We start from the raw sequence: 12,142 nt of genomic DNA, 5'->3' as shown, positions 1-12,142 counted from the left end.
GGAGTTTAAATAAAGCAACCTAGGGGTAACGAAACCACAAGTCATAGTTGTGAAAGCGCCTATAGCAGGGGCTGCTGAAAGGGCAGGTTACACTTGCCTTGGTTGTGTGTACAAGAGAGGGCGGGTTTCCAAGCAGATGGTCAGCACACCGGTCATTGCTCCTGGGGGGCCCGTTTCATCTCTCCCTTTCTCATCTTGAGACACTAAAGTTCAAAGAGATGCGTGAGACTGCCTCAGTCAGACAGAGTTCTCAGGTGAGGGGCCGGGAATACGCAGAACCACACACACCTCATCCAGGTGACAATTTCCAGCTGAGTCCTGTCACCCTGTTGTTGACAAAGGCTAGTTCCCCAAAGCTGTTTCCCATCTCGTGAGCCCTAGGCTTGTCTGGGGGTGCTCAGACTCCCTGCGAGTTTTCATCAGACTCACAGCGATGTCCAAGACATGTCCCTGCCCCTCCCAGGCCCAGGAATTAAGACCTCATGAACTGGGCCTCCCCGGTGGTGCAGAGGTTGAGCGCTGGGTTGCGAAGCTGCCCGCAGCCTCTGCAGCACCGGTTCGATCCCCGGCTGCTCCCCGGCCACCGGAGGAGGGTCCCACATGGCGTGCAGACCCCTCCTGCCGCCCGCTGCTCCCCTCAGCAGTGTACTTCGGTCCTTCTGCCTGCTCTGCTCCCCGCTCTGGCTCTGGTGAATTCTCTCACCCTCCCGCGCTTCTGACTGTACCCAGTGCTTGTATAAATAAATAAATAAATCTTTAAAAAAAAAAAAGGAACTCATGAACTGGGAGAGGAATTCCAGTTCACCTATTAGTCAAGTTTTCTAGAGAGCTAGGGACAAAATTTGCTCTGTGACCTTGGCTTATGCTAAGAGTTAAGCCAAGTCAGAAAAGGAGAAGAGAGGGATCGAAGCCACATATTCAAGTAATACATTAAAAACAAATCCAAGGAGAAGTTGGAGGAGGAAGTCTGTGGGGTGTATAAGCAGAATCGATGCTTCATAAAATTTCATAGCCATGTGTTAAGTAATTGGAATCTTAAGGCAAACTGCCTTATGCCATATGTGTGTGATTACAAATACAAAACTGTGTGTGAAATCTCTATCTTAAGACTATAATCTATTGCTATTAGATGCCGGAACTATTTGGGTGTCTTTGCTGAATTTATAATTAGACAGATGGCATAGGCTGGTGACTCAGAGACGTAGGTAAGTGCCACCCAGACTCCTTCTATAGCTTGCCTGGACCACCTTGATTAGCTCCCAATTAGTCTTCATGCTCCTTGTTTGTATTTCTCTAATCCATTCTCTCCAGGGTCATGAGGACAATCGTCATTGAAAACATTTCTATAGCTCCCTAGTGTCCCTGGAATAAAGTCTACTCTTTTAAGGTGTCATTCAGGATACCTTTCTAATCCCATCTCTCATGACATCACCAGTTACCAAAAATTCTCCCTTTATCTGTTAGGATTCTCCTAAGACTCTAATTCATGAAGCCTGTACCATGGAGTACATCCCTATATAATCAGCTTTAAAGCAGAATTCTTACAGAATCCTGTAAGGTTGTATTTTCCAAGGACAGTCACCTAAGTATATATCCTGCCTCACAGTGTGACTAACACTCACTCCACTGAGATGGGGGCTATGTTCCCTCCTCTTGAGTCTGTGAACACCTTCATCAATGCAGTACGACAGAAGGAAGCTGTGTGACTTCCAGGCTCGAGCGTAGAGCTCTGCCTGGCTCGCAGGATGCTTGCTCGTGGATCCCAGCTGCCATATTGTGAGGAAGCTCAGGCTACGGGAAGAGGCACGTGTGGGGTTCCCATCACCAAGGCAGCCAGACCCTCGGCTCACAGGCAGGATCGGTGTGTCACAGATGACCTCGGCTCCCAGCTGGCATGTCTTCCAGCCGAGGTCCTATTGCTTGTGAGCAGAGATAAACCTTGCTCTCTCTATGACCCACATTTCTAACCCACAGAAACCATGAGAGATAATAAATGATAGATGTTGGGCCTCCGTGGTGGCGCAGCGGTTGAGCGCTGGGTTGCGAAGCTGCTGGCAGCCTATGCGGCGCCGGTTCGATCCCCGGCTGCTCCCTGGCCACCGGAGGAGGGTCCCACATGGCGCGCAGACCTCTCCTGCCGCCCGCTGCTCCCCTCAGCAGTGTACTTCGGTCCTTCTGCCTGCTCTGCTCCCCGCTCTGGCTCTGGTGAATTTTCTCACCCTCCCGCGCTTCTGACTGTACCCAGTGCTTGTATGGATAAACAGACAAACAAATAAATAAATCTTTAAAAAAAAAATAAATGATAGATGTTGCTTTAAGTCACTAAGTTTTGGGATGATTTCTACTGTGGCCACAATTAACGAATACAGCGCTACCCACCCACACCAGCTAACAGATCTTGCTTGTTGGTAGTACCCAGTGTGGAAATCTCTCTGTGAAGGTACACCCAAAGCTTTTGAAGTCTGGCTTGTATAGGAGTATAAAGAGAATATTTGAATCCTGACTAAGAAATGAAGGGTGGGTGGGTGAGTCTGTGCATTTGCATAGTGTCCTGAGCACAGAGAGATCTAACAATGCCAGTGAGGGGACTTGGCCAAGGCGGTAGTGAGAAAAGGTTTAGATTCCCATTATTGGCTCTTGAACTGCCCCTTTGTGTGTCCTCTGGGGCTCTTTTTCCAGGCTGTGGAGGCCATGGTCCTTTCTTGGTTAAGGACCTTTGTACTTTCCAGATTTGTTTCCATGTCTGCTAGCATGGTTGCTCCGTCTAGCTTCAAGTTACAAAGCTTCATTCCTGCTTCTGAATGACAATTGGCTCCATTAGAGATGGGACTCTATTTTATTTTTTTAAAGATTTATTTATGCATGCAGGAACTGGGGTACAGGCCAGAGGTGTGTATGTGGGGTAAGAGGATTCACCAGAGATAGAGTGGGGAGCAGAACAGGCAGACTGACTGAAATCCACTGCTGAGGGGAGCAGCGGGCGACATAGGAGAGGTCTGCTGCACCATGTGGGTCAGCTCCCTGGCTGGGGATCGAACTCGTGCTGCAGTGGCTGTGGACAGGTTCATAGTGCTGCGTCCTAACCCCTTGTGCCACCAGGGAGACCCTGGACTCTTTTTAAAAAAAATAACATATATATACTATTACATCATTGCTCATTTTTGTACAATGTTTGCTTTCTCCTCTCAGGTGTAGCCCCCATAAAATTCCCACCACCAACTCACCCTGCACCATCACCACAGTCCGTTGCACTCTTCTTGCCCTTGTTTTGACCTCTCCCCCTCCCCTGAAGAATGTCTCTGATTTATAGTTACCTGTTTATTTTTGTTTTGTTTTTTATTGTTATTTTCCCTCTGATCCCTTATTTGGTTCCCCTATATTCCTTCTAGAAAGATGGGACTCTTCAATGGCTGCATGGTGTCACTGAATGAATGTTCCAACTCTTTTTTTTTAAAGATTTATTTATTTATGCATACAGGAACTGGGGTACAGGTCAGAGGTGCCCGGGGGAGAGTGAGAGGATTCACTAGAGACAGAATGGGGAGCAGAGCAGGTGGATTTACTGAAATCCACTGCTGAGGGGAGCAGCAGGTAAGACAGGAGAGGTCTGCTGCACAATGTGGGTTGCTCCCTGGCTGGCCAGAGATAGAACTAGTGCTGCAGTGGCTGGCGATAGCTTGATAGTGCTGTCTTTAACCCCTGCGTCTCCAGGGACCTCCCTGGTGCTTTGTTACCTGGTTCCTTGGTTGGCTGTCAATGATTTTAGTTAACAAATGCTCAGTTGTAGTTTTGCTGCCTTTTCTTCCTGAGTCTCTGGCTGAGGTCACCGGGCAGCACATGGTTGAGGCCACTGTGCTCCTTCCTCAGCGCCCTGATTGTCGCCATGGTTAAGGAGCCAGAAACAAACATGGTTGAAAACCAACTTAGAGGGCCTCCCTGGTGGTGCAGTGGTTGAGCGCTGGGTTGGGAGGCTGCCTGCAGCCTCTGCAGCGCCAGTTCGATCCCTGGCCACCTGAGAGGGTCCCACAAAAAAACCCAAAAAAACAGAAAAACAAAAAACCCAACTTAGAGAATATGTGAAGGTCAGAATATGGAAGGTCAGGAGATCAGCTCTTGGTCATATTAATGGTGGGGAATAAAGATAATCAAATAATAACGTCTGTTTTCTCATACCTACTTTGGTTCCTCTAATATATGAAGACCTGACTTTGTAAGAACGCCAGCACCCAGTCCTGCTTCTCTGCCCTCTCTCTCAGTGGAGGCTGCAGCTCTGGCACCTGTGGGATAGAGGACACAGCAGAAACAGCCTCTCCCGGCTGGGTATAGGTTTTATTTTCCTGAGGTCAGGCAGTGATTATGAGAAGCAAGAAACGTGCTCTCTCTTCTGAGAAAAAGGTTGACTCCAAAATACAGTCAATCCCCTCTATCTGCAGTTTCACTTTTGTGGTTGCTGTTACCAGGAACAAATGTGGTCTGAAAATATTATGAACAGTAAGATATTTTGAGAGACACCCCCCCATTCACTTCACTCTTATTATAGTAGACTGTTAGAGTTGTTCTATCTTATTATGAATTATCTCTCATTGTGTTAATTAAATAATCACGGGTATGCAAAAACAGGAAAAAGCATAATATAGATGGGGTTCAGTACTATGCTCAGTTTAGGCATTCACTGGGGGGTCATGGAACTTGTCCCCTAAGGATAAGGGACTTCTGTGATCACTAGAGAAAAATAACCTTGAACCAGCATCAATTCACACGTTGTGCTCACTAACAACCATTAAGTTATCACCAGCTGTAAAATATTACCTTATCTAATAAAAATGTTTCCCATCATTAAAATTTCTTGTGGTCACGTTCAGGGAACTTAATGACCTCATTGTTAGTAAGACTCAAAATATGGCCTCATGGCAGCATTATTTAAAATAGCCGAGAACTTGCCATCATTTAAGTGCCCATCGGCAGATGGTTGGAGGCGATGTGATTGATATACACACACAATGGAATATAAAAAAGATGAAACCCTGTCATCAGCAACAATATGCACAGATCTAGAAAGGATTATGCTTAGTGAAATAAGTCAGATGGAGAAAGAGACACCATTTGATTTCACTCATAAGTGGAAGATAAAGAAAAAACAAACCAATGAACTAAATAAACCAATAATAAAAGCAAAAATAAACTTTCAGACAATAAGATCAAATTAGTGATTTTCAGAAGGGAGGAGAGATGGACAACACAGAGGAGGGGGTCAATGGTGTGGTGAAGGATGGAATTAGACTTTTTAAAAAAAGATTTATTTATTTATGCATACAAGAACTGGGGTACAGGCCAGAGGTGTGGGGCGGTGAGAGGATTCACCAGAGACAGAGCAGGGAGCAGAACAGATAGATCTACTGAAATCCACTGCTGAGGGGAGCAGCGGGGAGACAGGAGAGGTCTGCTGTGGGTCAGCTCCCTGGCCAGCCAGGGATCGAACTCGTGCTGCAGTGGCTGTGGATTGCTTCACAATGCTGCGTCTTAACCCCTTGTGCCACCAGGGAGGCCCCATGGAATTAGACTTTCTACAGAACTTAATGTAGTATGTACACATGTGATGTAAATTTTTTTTTCAGATTTGTGTGTTGCTTCCAAAGAGAAAAAGGGGGCATGATGAATAAAACCAAACCAATTCTTGTATGATGTGGAAACTAAGACACTGTTAGGATAAGAGACCTGTCAGGGAAGCAGAGAGCAGACACAAGGCCACTCTACTCAGCCTCCTGTTCTGGGCCCTTCTACCTGGGGAACCCAGTGCCAGGCTGTCTGTGGTTACAGGTCTTATGAGCTAAGGACTTCAAAATCGGAGCTGCTTGTAGGAGATAAAGTGATTACAATGACTTTGAATACAAGCTAATATGGTGGCCAGAAATTGTCATATTAATAAAAATGGATGTTTTTCTCAATTTTTATGTAGAAGTACACATACCAAAATTTTAAAAGTTCAGTGATATTCATTACAATTACAAAGTTGTGCAACCATCAATGCCACTTCATCCCAAGCTTTTTTTTTTTTTAATAGAGGCATGTTTTATTTATTTATTTGTTTGTTTGTTTGTTTTGTTTGTTTATACATGCACTGGGTACAGTCAGAAGCGCGGGAGGGTGAGAGAATTCACCAGAGCCAGAGCGGGGAGCAGAGCAGGCAGAAGGACCGAAGTACGCTGCTGAGGGGAGCAGCGGGCGGCAGGAGAGGTCTGTGCGCCATGCGGGACCCTCCTCTGGTGGCTGGGGAGCAGCCGGGGATCGAACCGGCGCCGCAGAGGCCGCGGGCAGCTTCGCAACCCAGCACTCAACCGCTGCGCCACCAGGGAGGCCCATTCCAAGCTTTTTCATCACCCCAAACTCTGTAGCCACTAAGCAACAGCCTGCAGCCTCTGGGGCCCACCTCCACTCCCCTTTTTAGCAGATGAATCTGCCTGTTCCAGACACTTCACGGCAGTGCAGTCACTCAGCACTTGCCCTGTTGTATCTGGCTTATTTACTCAGCATCGTGCTTCCAAGGTCCCCCTGTTGTAGCTGGTGTCAGGATGACCTTGTAAATATATTCCACATCGCGCTTATCTGCTCATCTGCTGATGGACACTTGGCTATCACGACATGAACAAGGTCTGCAAGGATCTGAGTCTCTTTGGGCTTTCAATTCTTTGGGCATAAACCTAGAAGTGGAATTGCTGGTAATTGTATATTTAACTTTTTGAGGAATTCTTTTTTGTTACAGAAATAAACAACTTTAAGAAGGAGATATAGGGCCTCCCTGGTGGTGCAAGGGGTGCAGCGCAGTGCAGCACAGCGCTGCAAAGCTGTTCACAGCCCCTGCAGCGCGAGTTTGATTCCCCCGGCTAGCCGGGAGCTACCCACATGGCGCAGCAGACCTCTCCTGTCTCCCCACTGCTCCCCTCAGCTGTGTATTTCAGTCAGTCTGCCTGTTCTGTTCCCCGCTCTGTCTCTGGTGAATCCTCTCATCCCCCTGCATCTCTGGCCTGTACCCCAGCTCTTATATGCATAAATACATAAATCTTTAAAAAAAAGGACATATAGTTGCATGAAGTAAATTTAATTCTCTGATTAAAAACCAAACCAGGGCCTCCCTGGTGGCGCAGCGATTGAGTGCTGGGTTGCAAAGCTGCCCGTAGCCTCTGCCGCGCCGGTTCGATTCCCGGCTGCTCCCCGGCCACCGGAGGAAGATCCCACATGGCGCGCAGACCTCTCCTGCCGCCCGCTGCTCCCCTCAGCAGTGTCCCTCGGTCCTTCTGCCTGCTCTGCTCCCTGCTCTGGCTCTGGTGATTCTCTCACCCTCCCGCGCTTCTGACTGTACCCAGTGCTTGTATAAATAAATAAAGATAAATCTTTTAAAAAAAAACCAAAGAACCAAACCAAACTATTTGTGATTTAGGATGGCAATGATGGCCTTGACAATGTATTTTTAATTTGATAATATAAAGATAAGAAATAATTGGATTGTTACAAAAACTGTGTTAAAATGCAGCCTTATTAGAGTGAACCCCTGGTTGTGTTCCCAGCATTAGGGACTTGTTATTTCTGTACATCAGCAGTTTTGTCGGAAGTTGCTGGGCCTGGGTCTGGGTCTGGCCATGGGGGGTTTAAGCCTGGGAGGCCACACTTCAGCAAAGGGGGACTCAGCGGGGAAATTCTAAAGGCCTGACTGGGGCGGAAAGTGGGGAAGAGGAAGCTGGGTTTCCCTCTGAAGTTCCTCCACGGCCACCAAAAGGGCTGCACGTGAATGAGCTGCGGGTAATCTGGAGTTTGAGAAACAGCAGCTTTGAAACCCTGACGAACTAAGAGCCGCCTTGGCCAAATCAGGAAGGCTGATGGCTAGTTGAATACCTCCGTTTCCCCTGAAGGATCACGTCAGAGCTTCGTTCTCATTGCTCAGTTCAAAGCCTGTGACGACTCAGTGTGTGGGTGGGGGAATTACGGGGGAGGCAGCGGTGTGGGTAACTGACGATGCCAGGCTGCCCTGAGTCACCTTAGCTAGGTCACATTAAAACAGAAACATCCATAACTTGCCTAACCTAAGTGCCCTGTGACAGAGGACGGGGTGAAGAAGACGTGGTATATGCACAGTGGAATGCTACTCACTATATAAAAGACGAGCTCTTGTCACTGTGATAACTTGGACAGAACAGGTGGGATAATGCTATTCCAAATAATTCAGAAGGGGCCTCCCTGGTGGCGCAGCGGGTTGAGCGCAGTGCTGTGAAGCTGTCTGCAGCCTCTGCAGCGCGGGTTCTCTTCCCAGCCAGCCAGGGAGAAACCCACATGGCGCGGCAGACCTCTCCTTTCTCGTCTGCTGCTCCCCTCAGCAGTGCTTTCGTTCCGTCTGCCTGTTCTGCCCCCTACTCTGTCTCTGGTGAATCTTCTCACCCTCCTGCGCCTCTGACTGTACCCCAGTTCTTGTATAAATAAATAAATCTTTAAAAAAAAAAACCAGAATAAGTCAGAAGGAGAAAGACAAATACTGGATGATTTCACTCAGATGTGGAATATGAACGAAACAAAGAAACAGACAATAGCAAATTAAAAAACTCCCTTGAATTCTGACTGGTATTGAGGCTACCAGAGAGGGAGGCTGGGGAGGGGGAACTAAGGGGTGAGGAGCCTTGCACTGTGGTGGAAGACCGTGGGGGCTCTGGTGGTGGGTGTGGTGTGATACCATTTGCAGAGGTGTGAACCTAAAGCACATGCACAGTTGTAACCAACATTGCCACAACACAAACTATTTAATTAAAAAAAGACAAAACAAACACTCAGCAGGGAGTAATAAAGTGACACTGGGCTACATTCATTTATAAAGCTCCCTAGTGGGTGTGTTTTAGTTCCAGTTTTTAGTGTGCCTTGTGAGGAGGAGGAGGAAAAAAGATTGTTCTAGAGCAGCTTGCTTCAGGGGCGGGCTCCGTGTCATCAGTGCACCTTCCTGTCTGGCCCTCACACTGGTCCTTGATTGTGGAGGTTGCTGTGGGGGCCCCTGGGATGCTTTTTTCTCCCTTTAAACTCTGTTTATTTATTTATTTTTGTGGGACCCTCGCTGGCAAGCCTCGCAGCCCAGCGCTCAACCGCTGCGCCACCAGGGGAGGCCCCCACTGGCATTTTTTTTAAGGGGTCAGCTCCATGCATAGGGTTTCCTGCCCATGAGCCTGGCTGGCACCTGTACGCACAGATCCTGCAGGCACAGATGGAGAGCCCAGAGCAAGGCGGGCACTTTCTAGGGCTTTCCCTGGGTATCTCCTTCCAACTCCTCTCCCCACCAGCCAGACTGGATTCTGTTCCTCAAGTTTCTAATTCTCCACCTGGTTACAGATGGACGTAGCCTTAAAGGAAAAAGTTATTCTTTAATTTCAGGAACTATTTACTCTGCAGCGCTGTTGACCCTCTGGGTACGTGCCAGCCAAGGGGGTAGGTAAGCCATCCCTCCTCGGACCGCCACATCCTCTAGGGCAAGCCTATGCTTCCCGTGGTGCCTGGCAGGGCCTTCTCACTTTGCCCTGTTTTCTGCTGCATCTCAGGCAGTGGGGATGTCTGCTGTGATAGCGAACTGGTTCATTCATTCAATCAATGAAAAAATTATAGGGCAGCTGCTCCTAACTGGCTGCTAAGCAGAGTTAAAATATAAAACAGAGCCCAGCACTGAAAATTCCCTGAGCAGACAAAAACTTGCTAAGCCATGTAACCAAAACCTATTTTAGCTTCTGCAGCGTTGACTTGGGTCGCTTGTAAATGCGTCTGAAAATCACAGAAAAAACTTAAGTTCTTGCCAAAATTGTCCTAAGTGAACCACTTTTAACCAATCCGTGTCATCAGGAAAAACTTCAACGTTAGACTCAATCACTGTGAAGAATAATCCGTCTCTGCATTGCACCCTAGGAGCTGTCCTAGAACACACAGCACCGAGCTCCGTTCCACTGTCAGCCTGAAAGCTCCCAACTGGAGAATTGTTCTTGTGTGCAATTAGCTCTTACTAATTACTATTTTACAGACGTGATGGCTTTAATTATACTGTTTGTGAATATTTGACAGTAGGAAGAGAAGCGACACTATGATAAGCAATAGCGATAATTAGGATGTGATGAGGCCAGCTCTCCGTGCACTGCATTCCCGCTCTGCTCTTGCCCGTCTGCCCTTTATCGCTGCATCTGCCTAGAGCTGATGACTTAACCCAAATGTACCTGGAGTTAAATAAAACCCCCCACGAAACATGCTGTGCAGATACAGAGATTTGGAGAGGATTCCCTAAGATCACAGAATTTCAAGCAAGATAATCTTGAAATTACCTGCGTGGAAACAGCTGTTTTGGTCACACAGCTCAGGTCACGCCCAGCGTCACGGCCTGTGATTTCTGTCTGTGTGGACTTAGTAGGTCTGCACGACTCCTGTCCCTTCCCTCCATCCACTGCACCCGCACGCGCTGCCCCATGGGGTGAAAGCGCAGGTGTGGGCAGGCTGGTGGCACAGCCTTGGAGACAATGTCCCTGCGGGCTAAACCCCTAGACTGCTTTACTCCCCTTTTTCCTGTTCTTGTGGTGCGGTGGTGGGGACACTCCTCACCCTTCTGGGGTGGGCTCCTTTACGCCACCCCCCAACACACACACACAGGAGGCTCGGTGAGGGGCACGTGCTCCAGCCTCCTCAGCTGCTGCAGAATCTGAAAGCACCGGACTTGTCGCGCCGAACCTCCCTCCTGCACTGCCAGCTAATCTGGGTTATAACTCTCAGGTGGCTGCTGACTTTGTGTTTGGATGCAGAGTTGTTTTTTTTTTTTGTCACTTACCTTCATGGGGTTGAACTGTTTTGTTCTCATCAGCTGCTTTGAACCCTTATACTTTGAAAGTAGGGGAGCCCAGAACACGACAGTGAGCCTGCTCTTGCTCCCACGTCGCCACGGGCCAGAGGACAGCACAGCGCCTGGCATGGTCGCACACCACCAGCTCACTGGGGAGCAGGCTGGCGGCCCCCGGGGGAGAAAGCGGCAGATGGGCCATCTTGTGCTTCCAGGAGGCCCCGACATCTTGTGGCTACCGTGCTGTTCTGTTCCCCCTGGCCAGGGCGCCCTGTCACTTAGCCGCTTCCAGTTCACATTTGCCAGAAACCAGCCTCCAGCAGATCTGTCTTTCCCTGCAGAGCCGGCTCCCTCACTCCCTCGCTCCTGCACCCCCTCTTCTTGTGGCCACATCTCATCCCTCCCATTCTGCACAGCAGCTCCCAGCTCTCTGGCTGTTTCCAGTTTAGCCCCAGCTTGCTCATCACTCGCTGGCTCAGTGGCTCGGGCTTCCCACCTTCCCGGGTCTCCCTTGCCTTGATTATTTAGCTCTTAAGTGGATGTTTTTGCTCACCTGTAGTTTGTTGTGGATATTTCTGTTTCTGTCACTTCTGTTTATGCATATTTACAGTTAGTTCAATTATCTGTTCTAATGGCGAGCTAGGTGGTATGAATAATTTAAAAATAATTTACATTTGGCTTGAGAATGCATTTCTGTGCTCACATTCGAGTTTGGGGGTGTCTTATATTCTGGGAATTCACATTTCAAACTGAGTGATGAAGCCACAGCATAAAATGCCTGGGGAGGCCCTGGGGGCCCCTCCTCTGCACTCCACCCGCACCCCACCCCCATCCCCCGGGCCCCTGAAACACCCTTTGGCTCTCAACTGCCTGATGAAGTTGGAACGCATCAGAACTGGCTTGTTCTGGGCCCAGGAGGTCCTTCCCGGCCCCTTCAGGGTGTCTGTCTCAGCTGTATGTCTGGTACATATTGTCTCTATCTAAGGGGGTGGTAATCAGGAGGCTGACTTGGAGGAAAATTATCAGGGAAAAGGTCATTATTTGAGGAAGAAAAATTCCTTAATTGTAAAACTTTGCCAATAGGCGAGAACATTCCTTCAAGATGCCTGCTCATCAAGCTTGCAAATCTAAGGGTCTGATTGTTTCTGAAAAATTATCTTCCCAACCCTTCTTATGAAATACGTAAGCAGCAGGCTGGAGGACTAAAATACTAACTGGCCTTAAGCTAGCAGGGTCCTTTCACATAACTCCAGATGCCCACACAGGGCTGAGTAAACAGATGACATTCACGTTCGCCGCTGGGCA

The sequence above is a fragment of the Talpa europaea genome, assembly GCF_964194135.1.
Source record: "Talpa europaea genome assembly, chromosome: 2".
In the NCBI taxonomy this organism is placed as follows: Eukaryota; Metazoa; Chordata; class Mammalia; order Eulipotyphla; family Talpidae; genus Talpa; species Talpa europaea.
The sequence above is the reverse complement of the archived record's forward strand: the minus strand, read 5'-3'. Positions refer to the sequence as shown.